The sequence below is a fragment of the Eulemur rufifrons genome, chromosome 2, assembly GCF_041146395.1.
Source record: "Eulemur rufifrons isolate Redbay chromosome 2, OSU_ERuf_1, whole genome shotgun sequence".
Taxonomy (NCBI): Eukaryota; Metazoa; Chordata; class Mammalia; order Primates; family Lemuridae; genus Eulemur; species Eulemur rufifrons.
The window spans coordinates 55,295,533-55,311,698 of NC_090984.1; the positions used below are offsets into that span (position 1 = coordinate 55,295,533).

A 16,166-nucleotide genomic window follows, 5' to 3' on the forward strand; every position below is an offset into this window, starting at 1 on the left:
TTCAATAATTATTCCAGCACACATTTTTAAGCTATTGGCTAAAGATAAACTGTTAACATGATAGAAAATAGTCATCAGGGGGAACATTTATAAACCAGAACACAGTAGTGATGGTCACTGAAAGAAATTTTTTAAAAAAAGTTAAGTTAATGGGGGTATAACTACATGATGAGTGCGATGTGCACTGTCTGGGGAATGGGCACGCTTGGAGCTCTGACTCAGGGGGATGGGCGGTACATGGGCAATGTATGTAACCTGAACTTTTGTACCCCCATCATAAGCTGAAATAAAAACAAAATAAAAGCTAAGTTAGAATGTCTATAAAGCTCTTCACTGATCTTGTATTTTTAAAAAATGAAGTCTGTGTTAGAGATGACTCTTGGGCTGGATAGGAAAGTGGTGGCGGATGGATGGAAGTAGAAAAAGAAACCCAGGGAAGAGGAATATTGGGTAGAAAGAATAAATCCTTTTGAGTTTTAAAAGTTTTCAACTATTAATTTGGGTTAAAAGAAATAAAGTATGTTGGATCAGTTTAAGTAAAGGAATTGCAAGGTCCCCAAAATAAGAATAAGAGGTTACCTTATTTCAGAAGTAATCAAGGTTAATGTCTTATTTAAAAGGTGGTTGGACAATAATAGCTGTACTAGTCAGGGGTCTCCTGAAAAACAGAACCAATAGGATATACAGATGTATCTATACACACATACAGAGAGAGACAGAGGCAGACAGACAGAAAGATTTATTATAAGGTATTGGTTCAGATGATCGTGGAGGATAGGAAGTCTAAAATCTGTAGGGCAGGCCAAGTGCTGGAAATTCAGGTAAGAGTTGATGTTGCAGGCTGGAGGCTGGAATCTGCAGTCAGACCAGTAGGTGGGAAACTCCAGCACCGTTTCTCTGTTGCAGTTTTGAGAAAGCTCGTTCTTTGTTCTACTCAAAGTCCGATTGTGAATGTTAATTTTATCTAAAAACTTTCTTCTCGACAATATCTAGACTTGTGTTTGACCAAACAATTGGACACCATAGCCTAGCCAAGTTACACATAATTCACTACCACACATAAAATTCACCATCATAATAGCTTTAGAGACTACCCTTACTTTTGTACATTTTAGTTTCTCATAGTATCTGGGAAGAATTAGATGAGTTTCTGAAAATAATTGTATTAAGTAGAACGTCAAATTTTATATGTATCTCTGAGATTTTGTCACTTAACGTATGTCTCTGTGTTAAAGTTTGTGCCATATGCTCAGTATCATTGGTGTGTGTTTCTAACTTACACTTTTAAAGCAAGTATATGCGGCCACAGCATTTCTCTTGCAACTTTCCAAGGAATATAATCTGTACATTTCAAACACTGTAGTTTAATCTCCCTCCAATGATAACATTTAATAAAATTTCACACCAGATTCTGAATCATGTGGCTGATATCTTGGGGGTGGGGGGAAGGCTTTGAACATAAAAGAAATAAATGGTCCATTAGTATATATGACCTCAGTAATCTACACGCTGATCTTTTGTCCTTTGTTTTAACACTATCAGGATAAAAATAGTATATGAAAATTTTTATTCAAGCCAGTTTCACCGATTTTCAAGTTTTATACATTTTAATTATTTTGTTTTTGTTTCACTTTCTTTTTTTGCTCATGTGTATGTTTGCAGAGTGGGTTATTGCATTGGTTGAGTGATTGGTTGGTAAGTTTTTGGACTGAAATACTTTATCAAGACTAGAAAAAAAAGAACCTATGAATATAAATGGAAATTGAGAGAATGATTTTGAAAAAATGTAGATTTTAATTTGTTTTATTGAAAGTACTTAATAAGTATCTTAATAAGTATAAACAATTTCACTAGATTTTATAAAATAATTTGTTTTTCTCTCACCAATATTGGCCTTTTTGCTGAAATTGGATGATAAATAACATATAAAGGAAAGCCATCAAGAGCAATCACAATATATAAGTGAGCCAGACTATCTAATTTTCAATTTAAGAAATGGAAATAAATAATTTAACAAGAATGATGCCAAAAGATCAGAGTAATGGGTTTAAATCATTTAAATGATTAATAAAACTAATCATAGTAGCAATTTAAATAACTAACATTTGGTAGCATATATTCAAATCTATTTTATAGGTATTCAGACTTACATCTCTATTGTAGTTAAAGTCCTACAAATGAAAGCATTCTCTTTCTTTGCTAAGTTTGTATACGTTTTACTTGAAAACAAATACAAAGAAATTTCTATCCATATCCTTAAGTATTATTTCATTTTATTCATATTTTGACATTTTTTTAGCAATTCATTTTCTATAGCTGCTCTAAAAAATTACCACAGAGTAGATTAAAACAACAAAAATTTATTATCTTACAGTTCTGTAGGTCAAATGTCTGAAAGGGGTCTCATTAAGCTGAAATCTGGTTGTTGGCAGGCTTGCATTCCTTCAAGGGGCTCACCTGTATCCCTGCCTTTTCCAGCTTCTATAAGCCACCCACATTCCTTGCCTTAGGGTCCCATACTTCCATCTTCAGCCAGCAACATCAGGCTGAATTCTTCTCATGTTGCTGTCTTTCTGATTGTCTCTCTTCTGCCTCCTTCTTGCATTTATAAGAATTTATGTGATTTGATTGGTTTGACCTGGAGAATCAGGATAATCTCCCCATTTCAAGGTCAATTGATTAACAACCTGAATTCCACCTGCAACCTTAATTGCTATTTACTACGTAACCTAATATAGTCACAAGTTCCAGGATTTAGGACATGTATATCTTTGTGGAGACAATAATTCTGCCCTGTAAATTAATGATTCTTGAAACTAGGTGATGGGTACATAGGGGTTCATTGTACTAATCTATCTATTTTTATACATATTAACTCTTCTAATAAATAGATAAAATATAAATAAATTTGGGGTCTTATATCAACCAAAGAATTGTGTCTAGAAGACAAAAGTTAGCATTCCAAATTCAGTTATGACCTTATCAGTACTGGGCCTCTTAGGAAATTTCCATGTTTATTTCTAGGAAGCTCTCTGAAAGAAAGATAAAATAATGCAACAATTTTAAAACTTAAATGTATAAAAACATTAGCATACATCTTGCCTCCAACAAAAAATCCCTTCCTCAGATTTTATGCCAAAAGGAAGGTTTAAACAATTTTTTAAAATACTCATTACAGATTCTTAGAACTTCTAGGTTTGGAGAGCTCCATATCACGTAATCTAAGGACTCTCTGACACAGGACTTTCCTGCCAAATGCTCATCCACACTCTTACTGAACATCTGTTGGAGTGGGATTGGGGTTCATGCCCTCTGAAATGTCTCTTTTATCTTTAGATAGCTATGACTGTTAAGATTTTGTTCCACCTGTGTGGCTTTGGTGAATAAGTGTAGTACCACTTCTACATAGCAGTCTACAAAATATTTGAAAGTAGCTCAGATGTCACCCTGAGGCTGCATAGTTCCTCTAAACATCAGTGGCAACCTGAAGTTGGTGAAGAATGAAGACTGTGTCTCCCACAGAATGACTATGGAACATTTTATTGGAGATAAATTGTTCTATTTAAGTGAAATTTCTCCAACAGATTCATTTATCTGATAAATTGAATCATAGTACATTAGAAAAATCTAGAGAAGATTTTACCCATGGCTCTACTCCAGAAGCCAACCCCACAGACTCTCTGGGATTCTTACCACCCATAGAAGGATTTTTACCACTCATATTTGGCAAGTGTGAAATGAAGTTTATTGAGGAAGGACAAGATAGATTTACAGAGCAAGAGCAAGATACATTCGCCACAGAATGGCAAACGGACCCCTCTGTCCTAACAAAAGGAGCACAAAGGATATTTTAACTAGGTGGGAAGTGACCACTTTTGTCCTGGGTTAGTCATAGACATAATAGTCCTGCACACATGTGAGCAATAAGTATAGATGAGTGGATTGAGGATGTGAGGGGGGCTCAAAGTTGTGTGACTGACTGGCTGGCTTTCAACCTCCACTGAAGACCAGCATCTCTTTCAGTTCAGGAAGGACCAGATAAGTCTCTCAGCCTCTGTAACTTGAGGCTGAATTTGATTCCTTTCCACAGATTAGCAGAATTTAAAACCAATTTTACTTGAAAAAATTATTTGAATTTAAAACAAATCTCACAGCAAATGCAGGTCCCACTTTTCACTTTCCTAGTACCTAGTACCTTGATGAGATTAGCTGAGTAGCTTTAAAAAAAACTAACTAAACAAGAGGCTATGGCCTTATAAATTTAAAGCTTTTACAGTTTATTTAACATATTTTATTATCTCATAAAAGCCTTGGTTCTAATAAGACCTGTAGGAGAACCAGAACCATACCATTAGATTTCATGAGACAATAAGGATAGATTCCAGACAGAGTTAACATGGGTATGAAATGAGTTGGGGGGGGAAAGTTGTGGGGACTCAACTGATCGGTAGGAGACTCAGTTCTCGTCACCTTACAGCATAGTTGTAACAACTGCCTCCACTGCCGTCAATCAGGGCCTCATCCTGCACAGCTGACTGAAAATATAAACCAATAAAGTCCCTGGTTAAAACATTTTGCCCTCAGATCTGTACCGTGACTTTTCTGAACTGAGCTCCCTCCTCTTTAATGGCTTGTTGTAAACTTTTACTGACTTTGGGCACAGAACCTCCTGGTAGGGGAATATCGTTTATTTCCTTTTCAGAAAGGCTCACCTTCTGTTCCCCCAAATCATAGACTTACTAGACCTCTTGATAGTTTACCTGAATCATATACAGCCCACATGCCTAACTAATCATTAGCCTTTGTTACTCAGGACAATTTTCTCATAAAGAACCAGTAGCCTTTAGACCCAGGTATTGTGCTACAGACTCTCACCACACTGTCATGCTTTTTACCACTTCATGGAAGTATCTACTGGGAGCATTTTCAGATTATGTGCAGCTTTTATTAACTGTTGCCCCTGCAGACAGGAATTGGTTATTGGCCAAGAAACACAAATTCAGCATAGACTACTCCTGTCACCCTATCCTTATTAATGTGTATACAAAAATAGAGTCAGATTACTGACACAAGAATGAGTATTGGTTGAGACAATCTTTTAACAGAGCAATTAACTTTTTCATAGTTTGTGCTTTGGCTCTCTTCTTTTGAGCTAGATTCTAAATAATCTTATAAGCACGTCTGGATATGCTTAATTAAAACTCCCTTATAATAGAGACTATTTGGCTGATGCAATTCAAGTCTTGCAAACCTAAGAGTAGCCTGAACAGACAACTCCACCCTGCTAGCTCATCATTGTCAGAAAGAAGGGCTATGTGTCAAACATTCTTAAAACTGAAGTTAGTATATTTGTTAGGTGGCTGAATATTTTAATTGGTTTTAAAATAACAAGTCAGCCAGCAAGTTACCTTATTTAGTTGGACTGGTATAAATGTCATAAGTTATCCTGGCAAATATTCAGGTAGTAGAACTATCAAAGATAGATATTTCATGAGTACTTAATTATTAAGATTGTGTTTTGTCTTAAGGTGGGTAGCTGGTTATGTCTCCTTTAAAATTGTTTTCAAGCTAAAATCGTATTAACTGTGCTGTAAGAAATAAGATGTCAGGACCTTTATTACCCATCTGTTCATCTGATTAAATGACTTCAGAAATCATTATTTTGTTAAATCCTGGCCTTTCCAGTAGGTACAATTTCAGCTCACGCAGGGGGGTGGGTTGGCCTTCTCTCCTCATTTGGTTCTTTCACTTCCACGCAAAGATGTAAAACAGCTCCAGTGTCTGCCAAGATTCACGATGTATACTCAGCTGGCCTTATTCCTAACTCCATCACATTCTCTCATCTTTTCTCTTCTTTTGCCCTTAATTTTACTCATTCTATGTATGATTTTTGTGTGCTGTTTAAAATCTTTTATGTAACAGATATTCAATAAACTAGTAGATGGGCAAACAGAGAGTCAAATTTGTCCTGCTTAAGAATGGACCTGAACCCTACTGTGTAATACTCTTTCGTGTTTCTTAAACTCCTGGTGGTCTTTCCAGCTACACCTGTATATATTTTCCACACACTCATCACACACCAGCATACCGAAGCAGTCACAACTCCCTAAGAAACTCCCTCAAGTTCTTCTTCGAGACAAATTCCTTAACCATTTGGGACTCAGTTTTTTATCAGTCCTTTAGAGTGTTCATAATGATTAAATGTATTCATTGATGAAAAGTTCCTAACATGGCGCCTGGCAGATAGTAAATACACAGTAAATATCAGTTGTTATTGTGGTGGTTGTGGTAATGGTGGTCATATTTTTGCACAAATCCATGGCTTTGCACATATATTTTCTTCTTCCTAAAATAGTGCCTTGTCCACCTAGAAAATTTGTATTTATTTTTCTCACTGAGGCCCTTCCTGACCCCTATAGGGAAAATGAGTCTTTCTTCTCAGTACTTTAAAACATTTTATAGACCTTTATTATTGTACTTAATACATTGTATTCTAATGATGTCTGATGTCTTCATGTGTTTATTTTCCCTACTAGATTGTGAAAGTTGGGGGACATGTTCTTCTTAAGGATATCTCTGACACAGCACAGAAGAGATCATCAATATATGTTAAGAAGGAAGGGAAGGAAGAAGGGAAGGGAAGGAAGAAGGGAAGGGAAGGAAAGAAGGAAAAAAAGGAAGGAAGGAGCAAGCAAACGAATGAATCCAATCTTCTGGCAGCTTTCCTGTCCTCCATCATTGCTGGAAGATGCCCAACAGTGATGCATTGATCTCATTTACAAATTCTGTCAGTGCGCTGAGTAACAGTTCCCAAGTTTATCACTCAGGGCATAAATTACTGTGGTTCTGCAAGATATTAATTCATTCACAGTGACTAATTTGCCTCCTATTTGATGATAATGCCAACTATTGACTAAGGCAAAATTACTCAGCTTGCCAACCAAAAAAACAAAATCACTTATTCAGAAAATGGCTCATCTAGGAAAGAAGCAGCTGCTTTTGAAATTGACACAGATGAGCTAAAATTTGATTCTCTAGAAAAAAATTAATTTCGATGATTCATTTGGCTTCAGTGGTCAGGTTTTGGTGAAGACGAGGAAAGTGGAAATGAAGGATAAGGGAACACAGAATAGGTAAGCACATTGATTTTCTTTATCCCTCGCTTTCTCTTTGATGATTTTCCCTGTCTAGATTTTCTAAGTTATAGATAGAGGTTTCTTATTGATCTAGCCTGTTATATTGGAGAAAGAAATTCAGTCAGAAAAATAAAATTAATTGTAAACTGGAAACGTTTTCTCATAAAGAGCAACAATTTTTCTCCCTTGTCACAACAAAGATCCTCTTTACAAACATCCTGTTTTTGAGATATTGTACACTGGCAATAGAAGTCACAAGGGTGAGTAAAATTTTCCCACTTTTGTGAACCAGTATTTCAAGCTCTGAAAATGCTACAATGTATGATATTTATCACATATCTTCTTAGACAATCTTAATAGTAACAGGGGTTGCCAAATTTTTTTCTGTAATGAAAAGATATGTGATAACTAAAATGTAGATGAGGTTGCTATTCACCCATCCTCCTCCCCAATTCTCTTGCCACCAGAGGAGGGAATGATCAGATGTAGATCAAAAAGTGTGTTCTCTTTCAACCCAGGTTCTTTGTTTGTTTGTGAGATCCAACCATAGGTGATTAATTCCTACTTTTGCAACCAAAAAGACTTATCTATGATTCATCCTACTCCACTGTTATTCTCTTTATAACTTCAAATAAACACTTATGTTTTCTATTTGTATTTTGTGTGACATCTTTTTCTAGCTCTTTTGGACTCCTTTATCACTACTCTTGTGCCTTTTGATTCACTTTTTCTCATATGCAATGCCCTCCTCATTCTCACTGCCACAATCCTACCACACACATGCAATTCCTTACCTCCTTCCAGCTCATCATACACACCAATGCCATAGTATGAAAAGAATTCAAATTTTTTATTTCTTTTTTCTTTTCTTTCTTTCTTTTTTTTTTTTAAGACAGAGTCTCTCTCTCTCTGTTGCCCCAGGTAGAGTACAGTGGTATCATCATAGCTCACTGCAACCTTAAACTCCTAGGCTCCAAGTGCCCATTAATCCATGAGTGGATTAATAAAATGTGGTATATGTATAGCATGGAGTTCTACTCAGCCACAAAAAACAATGGTGATCTAGGACCTCTTGTATTATCCTGGATAGAGCTGGAGCCCATTCTACTAAGTGAAGTATCACAAGAATGGAAAAACAAGGACCACATGTACTCACCATCAAATTGATATTACTTGATCAACACTTATGTGCACAAATAGTAGTAACATTCATTGAGTGTCAGGCAGGTGGGAAGGGGAGGAGGGGATGGGTATATTCATACCTAATGGGTGCAGTGCGCACCATCCGGGGGATGGACACACTTGAAGCTCTAACTTGAGTGGGGCAAAGGCAATATATGTAACCTAAACATTTGTACCCCCGTAATATTCTAAAATAAAAAACAAATACCTCCTAGGCTCAAGCTATCCTCCTGCCTCAGCCTCCTGAGTAGCTGGGACTATAGGCATATGCCATGATGCCCAGCTAATTTTTCTATTTTTAGTAGAGAAAGGGTCTCGCTCTTGCTCAGGCTGGTCTCAAACTCCTGAGCTCAAGTGATCCTCCTACCTCGGCCTCCCAGAGTGCTAGGATTACAGGTGTGAGCCACTGTGCCCAGCCCAAATTTCTTAATTTCACTGTAAGCCTTTTACAGTCTGGCCACAGTGACCATCCACATCACCTACCATTTGGACTTTTAATTACCTCCCCCTCACCCAAATCTGCTCCTTCCCCAGTCTTCCCTAGATCAGTAGAGGATATGACTGGCCAGTTACTTAAATAAAAAATTTAGGAATTACCTCTGAGTCCTCTCTTTCACCCTGCACATCCATTCCATCACCAAGCCCCCTGACACTTCTATAATATCTGCCTAGTCTGTCCATTTCTGTCCACTTGTACTACTACCCATCCAAGCCACCATTACCATTCAGCTGGGCTACTACAATAGCTCCCATTTGATCTTTTCTTGTCTCTCTACAGTATAGTTTCCACATAGAAGCCAAAGAAAGCTTTGTTAAAAACATAAATCAGATCACATCATTCCCCTGTTTAAAACCCTCCAGTGGCATTTTGTTCTTAGAATAAAGTCCGTACACCTGCCCTTGTGTCATCTGACCAACGTGGACTTCTTTGATTCTAGCCTTTACTGCTCCAACACCTCTCACTGTGCACCAGCTACACTGGCTTTCTTTGTATTCCTCTTACACACATTTTCACCTGAAAGCCTTGGCACTAGTTGTTCCTTCTGCCTATAATGTTCTTCCCCCTGAACTTTGAATGACCACTATCATCGTTATTCAGCTCCCAGCCTAAACGTCACTGTGTTCCCCACGAATATAAAGTAGGTGAAAGGTCACTGTCACCACACCCTGCATAGCATGTATCTGATATTTCTGCTTGTTTTTTTTTTATGATTGTTTTCTGTCTTATTCACTACTGAATTCACCTATATCTAAAACAGTGTTTAGCTCTCAATAAATATGAGTGAGTGAAACTTGCTTTCCAACCTCTATGTCCTGTCCACAACAACAGACAGTATTTCTGATGGAGAATATTAAGAACAAAGACCAGAGGTATATGGACTTGGCATGGAATCATAAAGGCTAAGGAACACTAAGAGAAAATGACCTGACTAGAGGGAAGCATCCTTGTTAAATGGTATTATAGTATGAGACACAAAAATAAGATCTTCAACATGAGACTGAGGAAGTTTGGATTAAATTTGATAAGTTATAGGAACCTCTTTTTAAACGTGGGGAAACATAGACTAGGAAGTCTACAAGGTCAGGAATGTTTGTTTTGGTCATTGCCTTGAACCCCATACCTAGAGCAGTACTGAAACACAGTGTGTGGGTGCTCAATTAAAAGAGGAGGGTATGAATGAATGTATGAATGACTGTGATATTATCTCTAGGATGCATTGTTTGGAAGTAGTTTACAAGACCCAGTAGAGATAAGAAGACTGCAGAATAGACTTTTTCAAAACATAGACCATGGATTATACAATACTTAAGTGATTTACTAAAATTCAGTTTCCTATGCCTTTCCTAAGACCTACCTACTGAATCATCTAAAACTGGAACCAAGAATCTGAATGTAATGAGTTTCCTATGTCCTTCTGTGCATGCTACAGTTTGAGAATGGCTGCCCTGAAAGAGGTAAGATGATGATAGTCCTAAAGTGGGATCTATACCTCAGGGGCTTAGAGAACTTGCCAGAATTTAATGAAATAGAGAAAAGAGTCAAGATGACCAATTTCCAACCTGGCAGGCAGAGACAATGATGGTGGTAGAACTTAGGAAACTTGTGCATTAGTGTGAAAAGGACTTCTCATTTAAAAAACTTATAGGGTAACAGATTTTCACCTTTTGGAAGACAATGCAAAGCCGTACGTAAAGGTGAAATGTGAGACTAAGCTTAGAAAATCATGTGCTTCCAAAACCATGTAAGATCCTGTGCTGTAATAAATACGAAAGGTATTGCCACTGCATTCCATAGCATGAAGGTGCTAAAGACAAATTAGTCTCATTTCTTATTGTCAAAATCTATATTAAAGACATGTTACTCCTGTTTATTTTGTAGTGATAGCATTGCATATGTCTCAGTAAATAGTTCTTTGTGCAATAAATCCTTTAAATTGGCTTCCTCCTAGCCATGAAACAGATAAAAATGCTAGAAAGCAAGAAAGGAGTGCCAGAGATCTAATTTGAGGAAAAAGCTGAATGCAAATGTCTCTGGTAAACATTTTAGAAAGTTATTCAGTTTTCCATAGTTCAGATTTTATTTATAATTCTTAGGCTTTAGAATATAGAATCTATACTTAGAATCAGATTTTTTTTTTAATGTTAAGATGGGCTGAGGCCAGTAAATGCTACTCATGAGAAGAAATCTTTAAACATGGCACTACTTTTGGCACATATTAGCGTCTGTGCTTTTGTGTTATGGAAAGCCTCACATTTAGAATACCTAGAGAGTTGAATACCCAAAAGTGAATGATCCCTTCCCACCATGATGAATAGATATTTGATATATACTTGTAAAATGGTCATCAGAAAAACCCCAAATTCTTCTTGTTAGTTTTCAATTAATCCCTGTCATATGAGAAAAGAAATGAAAGAAGAGACACCAGCTGGTAGAAGCAAGTATTAGAACATGCCTACAGCTACACTCATGAGACTGCTTGCTTCACTACAACCATTGTGGAGGCTCTGATTTTTTGAGTCTGATGCAAAGTTAAAGGCAATTTATTAAGCGATTTTATGTGAATTGTTCTGCAGACAGGGTCTTTCTGTTTTCTCTCCAAGTTGAACAAGAAGTAATGTTGACCCCCATTTTTAAAAAGAGCAAAAATAAATAAAACTACTGCTTGGAAATCTATGCCACAAAATTTGGGTCACACATTAGTTAGGTATGGCAGACAACAACCAATTAGTTCACTGTTCCTATCAAAGAAGAATTTGAGGAAAGATCTGAATGCAAATATCTCTGGTAAACATTTTGGAAAGTTGCTCAGTTTTCTATAGTTCAGATATTATTTGTATTAAATAATTCTTAGGCTTTAGAATATAGAATCCTATGTCTTGCCAAAAAAAAAGCCAAAAGCTAAGTAAAGCAGCATGATTCACAGTAACAATTTCTTCACCATTACCACTGCTCCCCCTCCAAAAAAAATGTCTGGTGAAATCAGCACATCAATGACAACAACATATTTTAACATAAAAGAGGACCAGAATTTGCCTCATCGATGATCATTCCTAGGGCATTTTCCTTGCGGGAATTCTAGGTCAAGAAACTGACACCTGATGAGGGAAACAGTTTGAAATCTCTAAAGCATGCTAATAATTACTACTGAACATATCCCAATTCAAATATTAGAAGAAGAATCTTGAGGTTGTTTATGCATTCAGTCGATAAGTCACCAGTGCACAACTTTGTATCTGTGTGATACAATCATGTTCAGTGCCAGCTATTGGAACCATGCTAAACTTGATCCAGCAAAGATCCTCAGATTCTCCCAGGCCTCAGAGCACTAATTAGCACAAAACCAGTGGCTTCTTTTTCTTGGTCCCTTCAGTGCCCAAGCTGCTTAGGGGATGTCCAGTGCAGAGGCAGAGGAAGGGGAAATAAGTGGTCCCTACCAGAAAGCCCAGAGTGTTGGACGTAAACGTCAAGTCAAATACTCCAAAAGAGAAAGAGCTTTTCTGTGTCCTTGGCTTATGTGAAATGGCTAACTTTAAAATTATGAAGCCCCTCTTCCTTCATCTTCATACTGTAATACTTCTATCATTTTTATCGCTTTCTTCCACATGGATAAAGATCTAGTCATACACTACAAGGAAAAAGCATTTTCTTTCTAAAAAGAGATACAGTTTTGTGGTTTTCTACATGTCAAGGACAACTGAACTCAGAAGCATAAATTAGATTTATTTAGAGTCTGAATTTATACAAGACTAAATTGTGATATTTTATTTCAATCAAGTTTGGTCTTAAAATCATGCCACTTTGTCCTAAAGGAATATTTTTATTTTTATAAATACAAGATTTACAGACCTTTTGTAAATGGTAGATTATATTAATTTTCAGGCATATTTTAATCATTTAGCAAAGTGCTAATAACCAATTACATCTAATGAATGTTTTTAAAAGAAAACTTCAAAACTCAACTCTCTTTGAATCTACTGTGTTATTATTTACCTTTATTCATCAGGGTGATTGTGCTATGATTACCTGGAAATAAATAGCCCCTAACTAACTTTGCTACATGTCTAGTCCTCCTTTCAACAATAGCTAACCAAATATGTTTAAAAAGCAAAAATCAAATTCATTCTTTATAGTCAACCATCACAAAATGCTTTTTTGGCAGAAGGTTATTTATAAGGCATTAAAAAGTATAGTACCAGAGACATAAATATGAGAGAAACAAGCCACTTTCAGTAATTTAGTTTAAAAACAATTAACCCTGGGTCATTTCTTACAGTTAATCTTCTATGTCAGGAAAACTGAGAGTAATTTAGAGAAGTGTAATACATTTTACTAAATATTTCAAGTCCAGGACCTTCATCTATAGTATAAGTAGATAAAGAAAGAATCGTTTAATAACAGTTCAGGCACTCCCAAGCTATGAACACCCATCTTGCAAACATCAAAAATTTGTGAGTAAAAGGATACACATTCTCGTCACCCAGCTGCAAAAACCTAAATTGGTGTCAGTTATGGAAACTTCCTGTCATCTCTTCTCTATCACTGTCATTCTATATCTTCAAGAAGATCATGCATAAGCCAGTCACTGAAAGTTAACAGACATCTCTAATGGAGATCCCTTCTCCATTATTGGATCTCTTCCCAGTGTATTTATTAAAAATTAAAGAAATGTTAAAACAAGATTACAAAATTTCTAGCATTTTTTAAAAGTTCAGTCTTAGTAGTGAACCTCAATGACAGTGAGGATAGCCTCTTTAGGAGACAGCATCAAGAATCTAAATTTGAGGCTCTTCTTGAAGATGAGTACAGACCAAATGGCACTCCTGGCTCTCTCTATAATTAGCCCTGCTATTTACTCCCAGCTTTCACTCCCTTGCAGTGTTCTAACAGGTTTCTCTGCTACCAGTATTTCACACCTACACTCCATCCTCCATAATGCTGCTAGAGTTATCTTTCTAAAATTCCCATTTGGTTATGTTATTCCTCTGATTAACACCCCCCCCCCAGGTTTCCAGGGGTCTGTAGGCTAATCCATGATAGCTTTTTTTTTCTGTGGAGAAACGTATTTTAAATTGCAATCTGCCTTAAAATCCTTTTGGAACTTTGGGAACAGATTGTAGGTTGTAGATTCTCCACTGAGATTACGAAACCTATTATGTACTAATTTAAGTTATTCATTCAGTCTTCATGTGGAGACCACAGAGCCTTTCTTGTTCCAGCCCTGGCTGGCCCCTCCGTCCTCATTCCAGTGCATTCCTCCTCCCACTCAGCCTCTGCACTGTGTACACCTTCCTCCGCTCACCCTGTTCCCTGAGCCTGGTTTGCTCTTGCTCTCATCTGCCTGCAGAGTACCTGCTCCTCCTCTTGCAAGTTCACCATGAGCCTTCATTAACTCTCTCAGGATGCTCTGGCCACCTTCTTTTTGGCCCCACTGTACCAAGTTACCCCTTTCATAGTCTTTATAACACTGTTGTGCTTGGTTGTTTATGAATGTAACTCCCCTTACTATGCTTGAAGTTTCTTAAGAGCAGGGACTGTGTTTTTATCCACTTTTGTATCGAGCCTCAGTGTCTGGAGCACAGAGAGTACTAGATTAACATGTTTTACAATGTTATCATCTTTGTCGTGGTTCCGTTTACTTGATTTTTCTTCACTTGTTTTCTTTCTCCTCACCATTCCACTTCTGAATTTTAAAAATCACTTTAATCTTGACTGATGAAAATAGTGTTTTCAAAGACTTTTATCATGAATAAGTAGAATTGTGTTTTGAAGGGAAATTCTACATAATTTTTAAAAAGCCATCAGCTTCTAAAATTCTTTGAGAATATAAACCTTTCCATGACAATCTCTTCATCTTCTTATACTTAAATCTACTTCTCTTCAAGCACAGAAAGACAAGAAAATTTAGACTTATTATTTAATTTTATGATTTCTCTCTTTTGGTTTTATTACTGCAGTATTTTTTTTCCTGCTACTTGTTCATTTCAAATATGTAATGTTTCTGCTACGTTGTAGCTTAAATGACTTTCATGGGCTGGCCTGCCAACCTCAGCACCATCCATAATAGCTGTTTCTGTGGAGAAATGTATTTTAAGTTACAATCTGCCTTAAAATCCTTGTGGAACTTTTTGGAACATTTGTAGGTTGTAGATTCTCCACTGAGATTAGGAAACCTGTTATGTACTAATTTAAGTTATTCATTCAGCTAGCATTTATTGAGTAACAACATTTCTCAGGATCAACTTCAGGCTCTGAGGGTGGGGAGTGAGATAAATTAGGTCCCTACCTTCAAGAGGTTCATATTGTAATCTACAAGTAAATTTTGCTAAAAATTGGCAGGTTTCTCTTTCTGTCTCTCCAGGGTTGCCCTTTGTGAAAACGGATAAATTCTATTTATGATCTTAATTGCACAGAAAATAGTTATGATGAGAATAACAAATTAACTTTGATCCTTCTGAGAAACACTTGTTCGTTTTCTTAAATACTCATTTGAGATCTATTCTTCCAATAATTTCCTTTTTAATGAGCTTCCCTCCATCTCAAAGAGATTTATAATACTTTGTTATTTCATAACATCTACACTTATCCTTGAATACCCCCCGGAAGGATTTCTCAAACCATATGCTTATTTTTTTAGCCCTTTTCCCCTCTAATCTAGACGAGAGAAGATCATCCACTATTTGAGCTCTCATTTATTGTCTTCCACCAAGAAAAAAAAAAGATAATGGATCTGGAGATATAAGGTCTTTAACAATGTACAGTCCTAAGCATTTAATATGTGAATTAGTGGTCTTAAATGGTTATCCTTTAGTCAGATGAGAATTATTCTTGGCAACTAACAGATGTATCTGTAAAATGGAATTTGTCCATTAATGATAAAAAGGTTTCTAAAGATCTTTTAACATGAGATAAATAAAGCAGTAGATCAACAGAAGATAGGTATATTTTATAATAATCACTCTGAGAGAGCTATGTCAAGTAATAATTATCCACTCAGGGATGATGGGGGAATTTCTAATGGCTATAGCTATCAGAATCACTTACCATGTCCCAAGACAAACCTGATATTTCCCCAAGCTTAAAATGGAAACATTCTTTAATTGGAAAATAATGCCTTAATTCATTCTCTTAAAATTTTTAAATTAAATTAATAAAATGCAATGTTTTCATCTCTACAGTTTTACTCATTGTTTTCCTAAGGTTAATTTTTAAAAATCTATTTTTCATGCAGAAAAATCTGGCAAAACAGTAGATTCCTTTTTTGTTTCCATGGAAGGCTTCCGTCTACAAGACATATCTTACCTTTTATGATAAAGTTATTTCTTTAATGCCATCATTTCAACTTTTGG

General features: G+C 36.3%; 1 pseudogene; it reads right to left on the reverse strand.

Moving 5' to 3' along the window:
* The window catches only part of LOC138398074 (large ribosomal subunit protein eL42-like), a 29,668-nt pseudogene extending 15,462 nt beyond the window's left edge, over nt 1–14,206 (reverse strand).
* Between the last annotated feature and the right edge of the window lie 1,960 nt (nt 14,207–16,166).